Consider the following 10,332-nt stretch of genomic DNA (forward strand, 5'->3'; position numbering starts at 1 on the left):
AGCTAAGCCCCCGAGTGGGAGGTCTGCTCTCCACTCGGTAGAATTTCAGATACTTAGGCGAGCACTGGGCTGCAGTTAAGCCCCCGAGTGGGAGGTCTGCTCTCCACTCGGTAGGATTTCAGACACTTAGGAGAGCACTGGGCTGCAGCTAAGCCCCCGAGTGGGAGGTCTGCTCTCCACTCGGTAGGATTTCAGACACTTAGGCGAGCACTGGGCTGCAGGTAAGCCCCCGAGTGGGAGGTCTGCTCTCCACTCGGTAGGATTTCAGATACTTAGGCGAGCACTGGGCTGCAGCTAAGCCCCTGAGTGGGAGGTCTGCTCTCCACTCGGTAGGATTTTTGAATTGGTGGCGCAGCTCGGAAGGAGAGGGTAGCAGTCGACCTGCACCTCATCCTCCTTGCAGAACGCATGTTGTACTTGTACTTAGGCGAGTTCTTGGACTGCAGCTAAGCCTCCGAGTGGAAGGCTGGCTTACCACTCGGTAGGATTTTATTTATCTTAGGCGAGTACTTGGACTGCAGCTAAGCCTCCGAATGGAAGGCTGGCTTACCACTTGGTAGGATTTTATTTATCTTAGGCGAGTACTTGGACTGCAGCTAAGCCTCCGAGTGGAAGGCTGGCTTACCACTCGGTAGGATTTTATTTATCTTAGGCGAAACAGATTTCGCAGCTAAGCCTTCGTGTGGGAGACTGGCTCACCACTCAGTTAGGATTTTTTTTACAGACTTGGGCGAATCGGATTTGCAGCCAAGCCACCCACTGGGGGATTGTTTTGAGAGGACAAAAGAAATAACGATTACAGGGAAGATTATAACACTTTCGTCTTTAATAAACAAACTACAAAAGTACTTTTATTACAACCCGTCCAAGTGAATACTTAGGTGTAAAAGGGGCGGAGAAGTTCCGCGTTCCAAGCTCGGGGCTCGTTGATCTGATGCTCGACATTGTAAAGACAGTATGCTCCATTGTGGAGAACCTTGGTGACTATGAAGGGACCTTCCCAAGAAGGAGCAAGCTTGTGTGGTTTCTGCTAATCCACTCGGAGAACTAAATCTCCTTCCTGGAAGGCTCGACTCTTCACGTTTTTGGCGTGGAAGTGACGCAAGTCCTGTTGGTAAATGGTCGATCTGATCAGAGCCATCTCCCTCTCTTCCTCTAAAAGGTCGACTGCATCCTGTCGTGCTTGTTCTGCTTCTGCTTCAGTGTAGAGCTCGACTCGGGGAGCATTATGGAGAAGGTCACTCGACAAGACTGCTTCAGCCCCGTAGACCAAGAAGAATGGAGTTCTCCCAGTCGACCGGTTGGGCATGGTCCTTAACCCCCAAAGCACTGAGGGAAGTTCTTCGACCCATGCACTAGTCGCATGCTTAAGATCACGCATCAAACGGGGTTTCAACCCTTTGAGGATCAAACCGTTGGCTCGTTCTGCTTGTCCATTCGACTGTGGGTGAGCAACTGAAGCGTAGTCGACTCGCGTGCCTTGAGATGTGCAGAAAGCTCTGAACTCTTCGGAGTCGAAGTTTGACCCGTTGTCAGTGATGATGCTGTGCGGGACCCCGTATCTGAATATCAATTCTCTGATGAAGCTGACAGCAGTACCGGCATCGAGGTTCTTGATGGGTTTAGCTTCGATCCACTTAGTGAACTTGTCGACTGCTACCAGCACATGGGTAAAACCGCTTCTGCCTGTTCTCAAAGGACCGACCATATCCAAACCCCACACTGCAAAGGGCCAGACGAGTGGTATAGTCTTCAAAGCTGACGCGGGCTTGTGTGACATATTGGAGTAAAATTGGCATCCCTCGCACTTGTCGACTATCTCCTTCGCCATTTCATTCGCTCTTGGCCAATAAAATCCGGCTCGGTATGCTTTGGCCACGATGGTCCGAGAGGACGCATGATGACCACAGGTTCCCGAGTGAATGTCATCAAGGATTATTCGACCTTCCTCTGGCGTTATGCATTTCTGACCAACTCCAGTCGTGCTTTCACTGTACAACTGTCCCTTTATCACGGTAAAGGCTTTAGATCGGCGGACGATCTGTCGAGCCTCTTCTTCGTCCTCCGGGAGCTCTTTCCTCAAGATATACGCGATATATGGTACTGTCCAATCTGGAGTGATCACTAGAACTTCCATGATCAGGTCGACCACCGCTGGGACTTCAACCTCAGTCGGGTCCATGACACTCTTAGGTTGCGGGGCTTCATCAGTAAAAGTATCTTCTACGACTGACGGAGTGTGGATGTGTTCCAAAAACACATCACTGGGGATAGCTTCTCTCTTGGATCCTATCTTCGCCAGATCGTCAGCTGCTTGATTTTTCAGTCGGGGTATGTGGTGGAGCTCTAACCCCTCGAACTTCTTTTCGAGCTTCCTCACCGCATTGCAGTACCCAGTCATGGCTGGGCTTCTAACGTCCCACTCCTTCATCACTTGATTGACCACCAAATCTGAATCGCCGTAGACCATAAGGCGACGGACGCCGAGTGAAATGGCCATGCGTAATCCATACAAGAGTGCTTCATATTCTGCTTCATTGTTGGAGGAATCAAAGTGGATCTGGAGCACATATCTGAGCTTGTCTCCTCGGGGGGAAACCAAAACGACCCCAGCACCAGAACCATTTAACATCTTAGAGACATCAAAGAACATGGTCCAATGCTCCGAGTGGACTTGAGTCGGCTGTTGTTGCTCAATCCACTCGGCAAGGAAATCTGCTATAGCCTGGGACTTAATGGCTTTCTTTGCCTCGAATTTGATATCAAGGGGAAGGAGTTAAATCGCCCATTTAGCCACTCGACCAGTTTCATCTCTGTTGTGCAGAATTTCTGACAATGGTGCGTCGCTGACGACTGTAATGTCATGATCAGAGAAATAATGAGCAACCTTCTTCATGGTCATGTAGATCTCATATACGAGCTTCTGATAATGAGGATATCTTTGCTTCGATGGGGTCAAAACTTCAGAGAGATAATACACTGGGCGCTGAACTTTGAAGGCTTTCCCTTCTTCTTCCCGCTCGACCGTAAGTACTGTACTGACGACTTGTCCTGTGGCTGCAATATAAAGCAACAAAGGCTCTTTGCTGATTGGAGCAGCAATCACCGGCTGGGTGGAGAGCAGAGTTTTTAACTCGGCAAACGCTACATCAGCTTCTGGAGTCCACTCGAACTTGTCTGCCTTCTTCAACAGTCGGTAAAGAGGTAACGCCTTTTCACCGAGGTGAGAGATGAATCGACTTAACGCGGCCAAGCATCCAGTAAGCTTCTGGATGTCGTGCACACGCACAGGGCGCTTCATTCGGAGTATGGTACCAACTTTTTTTGGGTTAGCATCGATTCCTTGTTCGGAAACGAGAAAACCGAGTAACTTTCCGCCAGGTACTCCAAATGTGCACTTTGATGGATTGAGCTTGATATCATACCTCCTGAGATTGGCAAATGTTTCAGCTAAGTCAGTCAATAGGTCGGAACCCTTTCGCGACTTGACCACGATATCATCCATGTATGCTTCCACATTCCGACTGATTTGAGTGAGTAAACACTTTTGAATCATTCTCATGAACGTGGCTCCGGCATTCTTGAGGCCGAATGGCATGGTGATATAGCAGAAGCACCCGAATGGAGTGATGAAAGCTGTTTTGATTTCGTCAGGCCCATACAAACGGATCTGATGATACCCGGAATAAGCGTCTAGAAAAGACAATCTCTCGCACCCTGCGGTCGAGTCGACAATTTGGTCGATGCGAGGGAGAGGAAAATGATCTTTCGGGAAGGCCCGATTGATATGTTTGAAATCAATGCACATACGAAGGGAATTGTCCTTTTTGGGAACCATGATGACATTGGCGAGCCACTCGAAGTGGTATATCTCTCGGATGAACTCTGCTGCAAGGAGTCGGGCCACCTCCTCGCCAATGGCTATTTTCTTCTGAACGGCGGACCATCGAAGATGTTCCTTAACAGGTTTTGCTTTTGAATCGACTCTAAGGCGATGCTCAGCCAGTCCCCTGGGAACACCCGGCATGTCACCTGGCTTCCATGCGAAGATGTCCCAGTTCTCACGGAGGAACTGGATGAGCGCTTCTTCCTATTTAGAGTCGAGCGTTGTGGAAATATGGGTCGGAGCTGCATTGGGGTCAGTCGGGTGGATATGAACTGGCTTCCTCTCACCGGACGACTGAAATGCTGACTCTGTGGCGGGCTTCTTGGCCCGCAGTAAATCACTCAGATCTGCATTCTTCTTGTATCCCTCTAGCTCTACCACTGTTATCTGGTCATCCGCAATCTTTGAGCCTTTCTGAAAACACTCTTCCGCTTTCTTCCGGTTGCCAGTGATGGTGATCACGCCTTTGGGGCCAGGCATCTTTAACTTGAGGTACACATAGCATGGTCGAGCCATGAAGCGGGCGTAGGCTGGTCTTCCCAAAATGGCATGGTAGGCGCTCTGGAAATCCACGACTTCAAATGTCAGCTTCTCTTTGCGGAAATGTTTCGAGTCGCCGAACACCACATCCAGAGCTATTTGGCCGAGTGACTCGGCCTTCTTTCCTGGGATGACTCCGTGAAAACTCATGTTGCTGGAACTGAGTCTGGACATCGGAATGCCCATTCCCTTGAGCGTCTCTGCATACAGTATATTCAACCCGCTGCCGCCATCCATCAATACCTTCGTCAGTCGAGTGCCTTCGACGACTGGGTCGACCACCAGCGCTTGCCTCCCAGGGGTGGCAATGTGAGTAGGATGGTCAGACTGGTCGAAAGTAATGGGAGTTTGCGACCATCTCAGATAGTTTGGTGTCGCCGGGGTGACCATATTGACCTCACGGTTGATCACTTTCAGTCGACTTTTGCTCTCTACATCAGCAAAAATTATCAGAGTGGAGTTGACATGAGGGTACTCTCCATCACTGTCCTCCTTGTCCTCAGCCTTGTCCGACTCCTTCTCTTTATCTTTCGGCTGTTTCCCTTGAAACTGCTGGATTAAGAGCCGGCACTGGCGAGTGGTATGCTTTGGGTAGATGAAGTTACCCTCTTTGTCTTTCTTCGTGTGGATATGACACGGTAGATCCATCACATCATTACCTTCCTTATCTTTTACCTTCTTGGAGTTCCAAGATCCTTTGGGCTTCCCTTTGAATTTTCCCTGAGTCACGGCCAGAGCCTCTCCAGGAGCTGCTGGCTCGGCCTTTCGCTTTTGCTTCCGACTGGAGTTTCCTTTATCCGACTGACTCGGCTTGTACTTGCCGCTCCGGAGTCGGTCCTCTTCTTCGCCGTTGGCGTACTTGGTGGCTATTTCCATCATCCGACTCAGGGTCATATCTCCAGTTCGACCAAACTTCAGGCTCAACTCTCTGTTCTTGACGCCATCCTTGAAGGCGCAAACCGCTTGATGGTCTGACACATTCTCTACAGTATGATGCAAACTGATCCACCTCTGGATGTAATTCCTCAGTGTTTCACTCGACTTTTGTACACAAACTTGCAGCTCAGTCAATCGGGCAGGTCGCTTGCAAGTTCCCTCAAACGTCCTGACGAACACTCGAGAAAGATCTTCCCAGGTGTAAATGCTTCTAGGAGCTAACTAATTCAACCACGCTGTTGTGGAATTAACACGTCAGATGTCCTTAGTCTCAGGATTTAGTCGCAAGGCTAACGCATCTATGTGGTAGCTTGAGAGGGGTTGAGCGGAATCGAGAGACGCAACACAAGACAGGGATTTAGACAGCTTCGGGCCCCGGGAAACATCATCCGGTAAAAACCCTACATGCTGTTTGAGGCTAGGTCTCATTATCATCACGAGGGAGTCGCCGTAAACCGGCTCTCCTCTTTGTGTCTAGCCCTAAGATTGTTTCTTCTTGCTTGTAGTCTGTTTCTCTTTGGGGAGCCCTGCCCCTCCTTATATATGTTGAAGGGGTGGTTTACATGTGGAGTCCTATTAGGATTAGGACTATTCTATCTCTAATACAAACCGGATACAAGTCCTGGTCTTAACTCCTTGTAAGGTAAATATTCCTCCTGCCTTTCCTCTTGAAACGGCCCACCATAGTATGAACCGGCCTTCATGAACCGCCCGTTGGGCCACCAGGTCTTGTCGCTCCTTGCACCCACCTGCCGGGTTACCAATGAGTCGTGAACCGCCAGGTCCAAACGGGTCGCCCGATGAATCGCCAAGTGCCAGCAGGGTCTTCAGATAAACCGCCAAGTCCGGCCGGGTTAAACTTCCGGCTGGTTTACGCTGCGGGGTATATCCCCGACATTAGCCCCCAAGTTTAGCTTGGATTTATCCATGTTAAACTGATCCTGTAAAACAAATACAAGAACAAATTTGACAGACTATGCTCCAGGTTAAGAATTCTTGTAAACCGGCATCTGATCATTCTGAAGTCCTTGTCATTTCCTTCTTCTAGAAAATCCGGGTTAATAAACCAGCTTCATACTCAAATTGCTGATGTTGGCTTCTTATAGAAAAATATTGTGAAGAATAATCCACTTGAGTCGGCTTCCAAAGCGCCGGTTTAAGAAATATTGGTCTTGAAATACTCATCTGATATTCAACCGGTTTGAAGATGCAGAACCTGCCGGTTTTATCATTGCCAAAAACTGTCGGGTTATAAAGACTTGATAACTTCGAGTCATGATTGTTGCAGACACCGGTTCATGATTGTTGCCAATGCCGGTTCATGATTATTAATGACGCCGGGTTGCAGCCACAGGGTCATAATGATTGGTGACGCCAGGTCAACCTAGTTTGCTCAATCAGAGAATTTGAAAACATTTCTTCGATAATAATATAATACCTGTAGCCCCCGAGTCTTTGAGCAGAACAAAGTGATGGCTTAAGACTTTGCTTCAATATAAATACTGCCACTTTCAAAGAAATCCATGTTGTTCATCCCAGTGACTAGTAAAAACTGAATACTCCATACTATGTAGCCCCCAAATGCCGGGTTGTCATGCTTGCAGTAACCAGGGACTTGAAATTGCCTTATACTCATAAAACTTGAACCAGTGTAGCCCCCAAGGGGCGGGTCATTTATGCAATAATGAGCAGGGACTTTGTAAATATAATCATGTAGATTTGAGCAATGATGTGTAGCCCCCAAGGGCCGGCTCAGTAAGATAATATTGAGTTGGGACTTAATATATACTTCAATGAAAATAACATCATATGATGTAACCCTCATCATGGGACTTGAATCCACGTCCACAAGGTTAAGAGCATTGTGTTTTACCAACTGAGCAGTGGACCCTTCAATATAATGAATAAAAATCTTTGTACCTTCAACTGTTGACAGGAGCAATTGGTAGCCCCCAAGGGCCGACTCATTATAATGTGATGAGTCGGGTCTTCAATAATATGAGCAAAAAATTACTTTGCATTAGCCCCCAAGTGTCATGGTGCATGCTTGCCGCGACATGAGACTTGCATATTTGATATAATCTCAACTTAAATAATGTAGCCCCCAAGTGCCGGGTCGTAAGCCTACAGCGACTCGGGACTATTCCCTCCATTGTAGAATAAATCATACCCATTGATGAAATAATAGCCATTGCGCTGAAGCGACTTTGAAAACCTCAGTCATAATATTGGTTATTGATAACCATAATAAAAATCTAGCCATGTTGGCTTATTCAAGATAATATAATTGGCGACTTATAGTCCAAAGCCAGGTCGGGTTAACAAACACTGGATAATTTCTCATCATATACTGGCGACTTATCATCTTAAAGCCAGGCCGGTTTAATAAACACCAGATAATTTATCATCATGCTTTATTCAACCTGTCTCTGCATACAACAAGTTTAAAGTGTCCTGGCGGTTTACCGCCGGACGGGTCATAATGCCCAACAGATAACCCAGGTTTATAACCAAGGCTGCACTTAAGAATAATCAATGAAATATATCATACCTGTGACATTGAATCACATCATTGGTTTACCAATTTTTTGTAGTAAGAGTGATAACCCCAGTCTTGAGTAATGATAACTCCTTTCATACTGTGCCGGTTTATGATAAAACCGTACTGGGTTGTGATAAACACCGGTTTAACCATATATAATACTGGCGACTTGTAGTCAAACCAGACCGGGCTGATAGTCTCCGGATTATAACTTGATCCTGTATTGACAACTTGTAATTGAAAGTCAAGCCGGGTTAATGAACGCCGGTTTACTCCATAATAGGATGGTAATAGAAAATCAAACCGGGCAGATAGCCTCCGGATTAATATTTGACCGTGTTCCATCAATTTGTAACTGCAGTTGGACCGGATTTAATAACGTTGGGTGAAAACACAACATAAAAAATATTTTATCAAAAGAAAAACAGAAGCAAAGGCAAAGATAAAACCATTTGCAAAAAGAGGCTTTACTGAGCCGATCAGATGGTGTTACCATGGTCGGACACGACCAAGCTCCCAATAAGGTGTAGCTATGGTTCAAGTCAGCCAGGTCCCCAACTGAAACCGTGGCATTATGCCGATCAAGTGGCGTGGCAATGGTTCGGGTTTGACCAAGCCCCCAAGTGACTCTGTGGCCTTAGGCCGATCAAGAGGCGTGACTGGTTCAGACTTGACCATGTCCCCAAGTGATCTGGTGGCTTTCGCCTATCAAGAGGTGTTGCATTGGTTCGGACACGACCAAGCCCCCAAATGACATAACATGGTGCTTTGAAAAGCTAACCCAAGAGGTAAACCGGAGGCCGCTTTAATACAGAACCTCTGTGTAACCACGCATGATGTAAAAAAGAACAGAGACCCCGCTTTATGAAGCAGAAGCCCCCATGTGATCAATAATATGTTAGACCAATAATGCAGGATACCCATGTTTGAACCGCGCATCATGGCAACAGGTCCTCTTTGGTAATTTTTAACTTTTTTGCAAGAGATAAATTCTTCTTGAACCGGGATCTTGAACCGGACATTGAGAGCTTCAAAGCTTTGTGGGAGACATCTTTCCCTTGACCCGGATTTTAAACCGAAATCTTCATTTTCAGCCAGAAATTTTCTGACGGTCTTTAAACTCGAACTTGCGAGAAGTTAATTCCTTTTTGAACCGGATATTGTTAAACCAGATTTTGGCGCTTCAGAGCTTTGTGGGAGAACAGATTTCCCTTGAACCGGATTGTAAACCAGATATTTGAGAGCTTCAATGAGACTGACTTCCCTTGAGCCGGATTTTAAACCGGAATCCTTTCTGATGACCCGGATCTTCTTCATTGAGCCGGGATTTTGTAACTGTCATATACTTTCTAAGCCGGAAATTTTCTGACGGCCTTCAAATAAAAGTAGCCTCCTGGACCAGGTTATCTCTCCCTCCATCGTCCTGGGGTTCTTAAATTTGCTGAAACTAGCAAGATTTGCTGAGTCATGTCATCGTAGCCCCCGAGTCTCAAGGTGACTCGAGGAGTTGGCTTGAAACTCTTCATATTTGACCATGATATAAAACCGACATAACTTGTATATCATTGGTGTTGATAGCACGATGTAAATCCACAGAAGGTTGAGGTGACTGCGGCGGGTTATAAATGATCCCGTATGAGCCGTGTCAGCAACTCGGCCAATGGTTCCTTCCAACTGGCGATTTGAAGTTAACCAAACTGTAGTGGCGGCGACTTGTGCGCCTGCCCATTGAGCCATCCAGTGCAAACGGCGGTTGATAGTATATAATAATTTGCCTCCAATTTGAAAGAAAACCGGGATACCCAAGCTGTGACTTGCTCATGCAGACATGTGCGGCCTCGTATGTTGATGTAGACCGGGCCGCGAGAGACGGATGGCAAGGACGACCGCATCATCGGAAGCGGCTTAGACAGATGACCCGGACAAAGTGTTGTAAGCCGGCGCGGACGAGAGAGTATGTGAACTTGTGTTTTGGTAACGAACAAAATCCATTTTTTCACAAATTCTGGCTTGATAGCCCCCGAGGCTTGAGGCGACTCGAGGAGTCATCTTCAAGCTCTTTGTTCCTGAAATAAAACACATGAATGCATTACACCGTTCGTGATATATAAAACAAAATTAAATAATAATTTTGATGACTTTGTCAACTTGTGTTCAAATTGTTAATCGTTTGACTCGACTAAGTAAGCTCACGTGTGGACTTTTTTCGTGGAATATGATATATTCAAGGTCGACAAAGTCCATGATAAGCATCAGAGTCGATTGACAATACCATACCCACTACTTGGTCGGTTACGAGTTGCATCTCACTTAGTAAAGAACGAACATAAAATTATTTCGCTGATATGTAGGGCACCCATGTTTGAACTGTGCATCGTGGCAAATAGTCCTCTTTGGTAACCTTACGACTCAACTTTATGAGAAGAAA

The sequence above is a fragment of the Triticum dicoccoides genome, chromosome 5B, assembly GCF_002162155.2.
Source record: "Triticum dicoccoides isolate Atlit2015 ecotype Zavitan chromosome 5B, WEW_v2.0, whole genome shotgun sequence".
Taxonomy (NCBI): domain Eukaryota; kingdom Viridiplantae; phylum Streptophyta; class Magnoliopsida; order Poales; family Poaceae; genus Triticum; species Triticum dicoccoides.